Source organism: Juglans regia, chromosome 1 (genome assembly GCF_001411555.2).
Source record: "Juglans regia cultivar Chandler chromosome 1, Walnut 2.0, whole genome shotgun sequence".
NCBI lineage: Eukaryota > Viridiplantae > Streptophyta > Magnoliopsida > Fagales > Juglandaceae > Juglans > Juglans regia.
The window spans coordinates 33,904,244-33,912,456 of record NC_049901.1 but is presented as its reverse complement, the minus strand read 5'-3'; the positions used below and the strand labels follow the sequence as shown (position 1 = coordinate 33,912,456).

Here is an 8,213-nt window from a genome sequence, read left to right as displayed (position 1 = left end):
ACGTCACCGTCCCATTGTTGATACTGAACTTACCTTTATGGCTCATTCTTCCCTACCTCCAAAATTTTGGACGGCTACAATCAAAATCGCTCTTTGTCTAATCAATAGGCTACCCACACCCACTCTTAAAGGTCAATCTCCTTATAAATTGTTCTTTCATTCTCCTCATTCTTACTCTTCTCTAAGAATTTTTGGATGTGCATGTTACCCACATCTAAAACCTTTTGGTCGGTCCAAATTACAATTCAAATACACTCCATGTGTCTTTATTAGCTATTCCCCAAATCACAAAGGTTATCAGTGCATGGATTTAGCCACGGGTCGCATTGCATATATGTATCATGGCATCTTATTTTTAATGAGGATCAGTTTCCATTTTTCTCTAAGCTAGTTATTTCTACAGCTTCATGCCAATGGTTCAAGGCACGGCCACTCCCAAAAGACTCATAGCACGGGCCACATTCAAATGTCTTAGCAGATCACTCCTCTCCATGTCCAAATCCAACTACATCAGGCCAAGAACTTTCAGACTCTACAATTCCTGCACAAAAAATTGCAACTGTTGATCTTGCCCAAGCCAATACACATGAATCTGGTCCCACACAGATCCATTCGATGATTACTAGATCACAAGATGACACTAAGAGACCCAAAACATTTCTCTCAACCCGTCATCCACTATCAATGTGTTTCTTGACAAATTTCATTGCTACTCCTACAGAGCCCAAAACTTTTAAACAAGCACAAAAGGAGACCCAACGGGAACAGGCCATGAAATCAGAAATTCATGCACTTCATGAGAACCAAACTTGGACCTTTGTTCCACCTATTCCAAACATGAACTTAGTCACAAGCAAGTGGGTCCTCAAAGTAAAGACACGAGTTGGTGGATCTGTTGAATGAGACAAAGCTTGTCTTGTAGCTTGGGGCTTCACACAACTTCAAAGCCTTGATTACGATGAAACTTTTAGTCCGGTAGTCAAATAATCAACTATTCGGTTGATTCTAACGATGGCCTTATCACAAGGATGGTCTCTCAAACAACTCGATATAAGAAATGATTTCCTGCATGGGGACTTGCAAGAAAAAGTTTATTTGACTCAACCATCCGGCTTTGAAGATCCCCATCATCCCGAGTATGTTTGTTGACTTCATAAGACCCCTTATAGTTTAAAACAGGCCACTCAAGCGTGATATCTAAAGTTTAGCAACTACATTCACCAATTGGGTTTTCAAAGCTGTCCCTATGACACCTCCATGTTTTTTTGTCAAAATATATCTAAGATGCTTGTTCTACTTATCTATGTAGATGATATTATTCTCACGGGGATTTCAGTGTTGTCAATCAACACACTTATTTCTCATTTATCCAAAATATTTCATATAAAACATTTGGGTGATTTGCATTATTTTCTCACTGTACAAGTGGCTCGCGAGGATGAAACTTTAACTCTCACACAATCTCGGTATCTTATTTCATTACTACAACACTTCGGTTTTGAACAGACGAAATCTATTTCCACTCCACTTGCTCCCAGTGTTCATCTCTCTATTCATGGAGGTTCTCTCCTATCTAATCCAACTCTCTACAGGTAGATGGTGGGCACACATCAATACCACACCTTGACTAGACCAGATGTGGCTTATGCAGTGAATTTTGTTTCTTAGCTTATGCAAGCTCCTTGTGACGTCACCTCACTGCTGTTAAGAGAATTTTCAGGTACCTCGAAAGCACTATAAATCTCGGCCTACACTTCACCAAAGCTCCCATTTTAGAACTGCAAGGATTTTGTGATGTAGATTGGGCAGGATCCAGATACGATAGACGCTCCACCATTGGATTTGTAATTTTTATGAGTGGTAACCTACTGTCTTGGGGAGCAAAGAAACAAACAATGGTTTCCCGCACCACTGCCGAAGCTGAGCACCGAGCCTTGGCATCCACCACGACTGAACTCATGTGGTTCATGCATTTACTAAAGGCTCTCGGGTATAACCTTCCTCCTCCTACACTGCACTCCAATAATATCAGTGCCATCAGCATGGCCAAAAATCACATTTTTTATCATTGCACCAAACATATCGAAATTGATGTCCATTTCATTCAGGAACAAGCAGCTAGTGGATTGATTCATCTCACACATGTTTTTGGTCAAGAGCAAGTTGCTGACATCTTCACCAAATCACTTTGCAGTCCAAAATTCGAGCTGAATTCAAGCAAGCTCTATGTCGGCCCTATCCCGCCTTGAGCTTGAGGGAGAATGATGAGACAAACTCCATGCATCACGGCTACAATCCAATCATTTACTTTCCTTTCCATGATTCTTGCATTCTGTACAACTCATGTATACATTAGGATAAGAGTAGAAGTTGTACATACAACTCACAATACAACTGTGACTGTAAATCTGCATTCTATATATATCAATATACTGAAGTCGTGCAATGATGCAGAAATTTCCATTTGCAAAATAAATAAAACATCGTTTTTTACACCATAGCGGGTAAGAAACTTACTATGCTGACAAACTAAAGCCTAGCAATTGCTCAAATTGTAAAACCTTTGCGCATATAGAGCAATTTGACCAACCTAAGTGACCAAGTGCCTAAATGCAACTTTATCCCTAGACTAGCATTGCATTCAATGAGAATATTCAAACTACTAATCCTTCAAAGAGTTTTCTGTCCAAATTTTTATTAGTCTTCGATCCTACCTCTCATTATAGTATTTTCTTGTATGGATAAATATTATATACACTTCAAAATATTTTTAAGGCCAATGTTTTATTGGAAGGTCTCTTCATAAGATGTTAATATGCAATATATGTTGTTAAAAGAAGAAAATATTTGCTACATCAATAGTCCACCAAAATGGTTAAAGATTTCAAGGAATTAGCTTATCTCAACTCTAATACTGTTGAAGTAGCCATACTCCCCTCATCTATCCACGTTCATCGTATGTTTGTATTTCTTTAAAAATATTTTAATTGTTAAGGTGATATTTGGATTCAAAGGCACTCTTCTTAACTCTTCTCATCATTACAACTTTCCTAAACTTTCAAACAAAATATAATAAACAATTCAACTTTTTCAAATCTCAAAACAAAAATTATATTCTAATAATATTTTATTCAACTTTTAACTCTCATCTCAACTCAACTCATTATTCAAATCTCCTTTAAGTCTTTTTAAACAATATAGCTCTGGTCAAGAAAAATAAGGAGCTAAGGTACGGTCCGCATCCTCAAGCTAGATGGATAAGCATTTCATAGATGTAAGAGAAAATGTTATTGACAATAATTACTAGTATGGAAAAGGTTCATCGACATTGTCCATATGGAACCAGACAAATTATACATATAGATTTCAAATAGTAAGAACCAAAAGATTTGAAAATAAGTAGTGCACTAGATTGCATGTGAGGTAGTGGACATTGATATTGATTCTAATTTCCAAATTTTATGCCATCGAATAAGAGGCTTGCATAGCTATACCACAAAGGCCTTCCTTTGCATCAATATCTCTTTGCATCCTTATGTACCCTTTTTCACCCCATTCTATACCCCGCAAGTTCTTCACCAGCCAATGTTAGAAGTGGAAATAAGAACTCGAAATGAAATCTCAATATGGAGAAAAACTGACTCTCATTCCAATTCATTGTAGATACAAAGTTCTGCTACATATATATACATTATAGAAAAATAGAAAAGAGCAAAGGGAAGAGTCCTAAAGTTAACTTTTTATCTTCTACTATTTTACAAGCAATCTATTACAGTCTGTTGGTTTTGGCATTGCTTTACTTGTCTTTCATCACTTTATTTGCTTTTTTGTGTAATCAGTGCAGCCTTTGATGTTGATATGTCGCCCATGCTTTCCTTATGTTGCTTTGCTTTTCTGTGCCAGTGCTTTACACCTTTTAGCTGTTGCATTGTGCTTTTCATCAACTTGCTTGTTGCATGGTATTTTCTGCATGTTGTGGTGTACTTGTTTAGCATCTTCATTTTTCTTTTCCTTGTACTCATCTTCTGTTTCGTGAGACTCCCTTTCAAGATGAGTATAGATGTTGAATATTCCCATCTTAGACAATAAGAACTGAAAAACGAAACTATTAAGGTATTAGTGAAGATATCTGCTAGTTGGAACTTTGAGGCAATGTGGACAGGTGTGATGATTCCAGCCAAGACATTTTCTCTAACAAAATGGCAATCCAGTTCTATATATTTAGTTCTCTCATGGAAGATGGGGTTCTTTGTGATATGAATTGTTGCTTGGTTATCATAGAGTAAGAGAGTAGGTTGTGCATGGTCAATGTTGAGTTCCTTTAACAGACCAAGGAGCCAAAAAATTTCACAGCTTGTAGAGGTCAATGCTCTATATTCTGCTTCTGCTGAGGACCTAGAAATAGTCACTTGTTTCTTTGATTTCCAACTTACCAATGGGTCCCCAATAAATATACAGAAACCTGTGACTGATCTCCTAGTTTCGGGACAAGCAACCCAATCAGAATCATTGTAGGCTTTCAAGTGTATAAATGACTTTGATGATAGGAATATGCCCTGGCTTATAGATCCTTTGAGATATCTGAGAACTCTATAAGCTGAGTGTAAGTGAGCTTGTGAGGGTTTGTCCATAAACTGGCTCAGAACATTTATAGCATAGGTAATGGCTAGCCTGGTAATGGTCAGGTAGATGAGTCTTCCAATGAGTCTTCTATAGGTTGTAGGGTCTTGTAGGATCTCATTTGTGGTATGACTCAATTTGTGATTTAACTCAATGGGTGTGGAGGTAGGTTTGGTGCCAAGTAACCTTGCGTCTTTCAAGATTTCGAGGGTAAACGTCCTTTGACAAACATTTATTCCAGCTAATGATCTTGCAACCTCTAGTCCTAGGGAATATTTGAGAGGTCCAAGTTCCTTGATTTTGAATTTTCCATGAAGATGAGCTTTGAGCAGATCAATTTCTCCTTGAGAATTGCCTCCTATTATGATATCATCCACATACACTAGGAGTGCTGTGAAGACTCCTTTTTTACTCCCTTTGGTGAATAAAGAGTAGTCAAATTTGGATTAATGAAAACCAATGGCAGTGAATGAATTAGAGAATTTTGAAAACCATTGCCTTGATGCTTGTTAAAGTCCATAAATGGACTTATTTAGCTTGCATACCAATTTCTCCCCCTCAAGCTGCTCAATGTGAATGTTGTAACCAAGTGGTAAGTCCAAATCATTTCCTCATCCATGTAAAAATGCATTATGAACATCCATTTGAGACAAAAACCAGTTTTGAATGGATGCCAAGGCAAGAAAGACACGAACTGTGATGAGTTTGGCCATTGGACTGAAGGTCTCTCAGAAGCCAAAACCCTCTCTTTGAGCGTATCCCTTTGCTACAAGTCTTGCTTTGTGTCTTTCAAGAGAACCATCATATTGAAGCTTGACTTTGAAGACATATTTACAACCAAATGTAGTTTTGTTGGGGGGGAAGAGAAGTAACAGTCCAAGTGTTTTTCTCTTCTAAGGCACTAAGTTCAATGTTCATGGCATCCTACCAATGCTTGAATTGGACAGCTTCACTATAGGAGAATGGTTCAGAAAACATTGAGAGGGAAGCAAAAAATTATTGGTGGGATGGGGAGAGGTGTTTGTAGGTCAAGTGATGGTGGAGTGGGTGAAGAGTTGAAGAGGATGTGGAGGAAGTATTGATGAAGGGATGAGATGCTGCTATTTGACAGTGGTATTGATGGAGATAGGCAGGTTGATATCTATCTCTGGTGGAACTTCGAAAGGGAGGGGTGGTAGGCAGCTCATGAGGTTGGGGTGAAGGAGGAGTTGAATCGAGGGAGGTAGCAGGGAAAGATATTTCAAGATGGGGTGTTTCGGATTGTGAGATAGATTGTGACATGTGAGTGGGTGAAGATGAGTCATCTGGTAGGACAGATTGTGACATGGAAGTGGGTGAAAATGTGTAATTCTTCCCAAATAGCATTAAGTTGTGTGAAGTAATCACTTATAGATAGGTGCCCTTGAACAATGCTACTGAGCTTGTGTTGGAGATGATAAATTCAAGCTTCATTAGGTTGAGCAAATCTTTCTTTAAGTTTGTCTCAAACCTGTTTAGCTGAGGTCATGAAAACTACATTAGAAGCAATATCCTTTGAAACAGAATTCAGGATCCAAGCTAGCAAAATGTTGTTACATCTCAGCCATGACACAAATGAGGGATCTGACAACTCAGGAGTAGTAATGGTGCCATCCAGGAAGCCTAGCTTGTTTTTTATTGAAATGGAAAGTAGAAATGATCTGCTCCAAGATATGTAATTCGAACTAGTTAATGGAGGTGATACAATGACAATGTTAACATTATCACTGTGATGTAGAAAGAATGGACTGCTTGGGTCCTCAGCAAGGGAAATAGGAGAAGAAGAAGAAAATGAGGATGTCATGGCTTAGAAAATGAAGTTTGTTTGCAGATTTAAGCAAACACAGCAGGACAACTAGACTGCTGTGATACCATGTTAGAAGTGGAAATAAGAACTCGAAATGAAATCGCAATATGGAGAAAAACTTATTTTCATTCCAATTCATTGTAGATACAAAGTTCTGCTACATATATATACATTATAGAAAAACATAAAAGAGCAAAGCAATCTATTGCAGTCTGTAGGTTTTGACATATGCATGTCTTTCATCACTTTATTTACTTTTGTGTATAATCAGTGCAGCCTTTGAGGTTGATTTGTCACCCCATCCTTTCCTTCTTTTGCTTTGCTTTTCTGTGCTAGTGCTTTACACCTTTTAGCTGCTGCATTGTGATTTTCATCAACTTGCTTGTTGCATGGTATTTTCTGCATGTTGTGGTGTACTTGTTTAGTGTCTTCATGTTTCTTTTCCTTGTACTCATCTTCTGTTTCATGAGAGCCAATACTTGGTCCCATCATTAGTAACCCCATAACCAACAGCAGTAACCACCATGATCTAGGCTAGTACCACACTCTCCTGTAAAGATGCCGCTTGAATAGAACTGGAAGTCAGATACTCCAGCATCTATGGCAACAGAAATTGGCTGATTAGCTACGGCCTTAAGAAGTGTCTTCTCACTATTGGTGGCACATCTTCATAGCCATTAATGTTGGCTGCATGGTTGGCTTCACCCTTTGTGTTGCAGGTTCCATCGACACCCATGTAAGGATATATAGTTGGCTTCCGTAGTGAGACCATGATTGTGTTGGATTAATTGGAAAGCATTGTCCATCAGACCACCGCTACAACCTTGGTCCACTCCTTCAATGTCACAGTCAACCAGCTCTTGCTCTGACAAAGAGATCAATTGACCAGTTTTTTGCTTAGTAATTCCTTCCATGGCTGCGATTGCTGAAAATGCCCAGCAACATCCTACATTTCATCACAAAAAAGAGTTGGAAACATAAAGTGGACATATTTCATCTCAAGATTAGACAATTACCACATTGGCCTTGGTCTTAGATAGGTGTTAACGGCTCCTTTCTTTCTCCAATCCATGTAAGAAGGCAATGCAGTCACATTTTGATATTTGAAGGAAGAAATCTTTCACGAGCATTCGTGTCCCTTGAATCTATTTCGTGAGGCTTTGAACTCTTCATTCGTAAGATCTACAAATTTTTTGGCTCCTAACTTGTAAGGTTTGTTTCTAACGCTGTTAAAAGATACTATAATTGCAACATTTTCCTTGAATATCTTCAAACGCTAATTCTCCTTCTCCTGATTGTTTTCATATATACGTCGTCCATAGCGAGCCATCCATTGCTCATGCATCTCACACATTACCACATCTTGGAGGGTGCGAGCAGCATTTTGAGAAGCCAAAGCTCCCAAAGTGAGGATCAAAGCCAAACAAATGCATTGGCATTGGTTAGTGAAGCCCATGCATGGTTTGTTCTGGTTGCTGAAATGATTTGATGATTTGAATTAATGACTGGCATACTTGCTATTGACATTTATATAGAGAAAATTATCTATGATCAATTGCATACTATACTGTTTGCCCGTGGAAATATTCTGATTTGGATTAATAAAAATATCTAGTTTGGTTATTTTTTGGAGTTTCTTGTTACACGAGTTGTCTCTTTATGATCACAATGATCTATATTTATATGGGTGAAATCTTAAATTAATATGCGCATTTGTTTGATAGTAATTAGCATCAGTATTTTGTACATATACTTGGGGCTTATCCAT

At 38.1% G+C, this 8,213-nt stretch overlaps 1 pseudogene; it reads right to left on the bottom strand.

Annotated features, from left to right (window-relative positions):
* Positions 1–3,459: 3,459 nt before the first annotated feature.
* LOC109002824 lies at positions 3,460–7,901 on the bottom strand (annotated as a pseudogene).
* Positions 7,902–8,213: the final 312 nt, after the last annotated feature.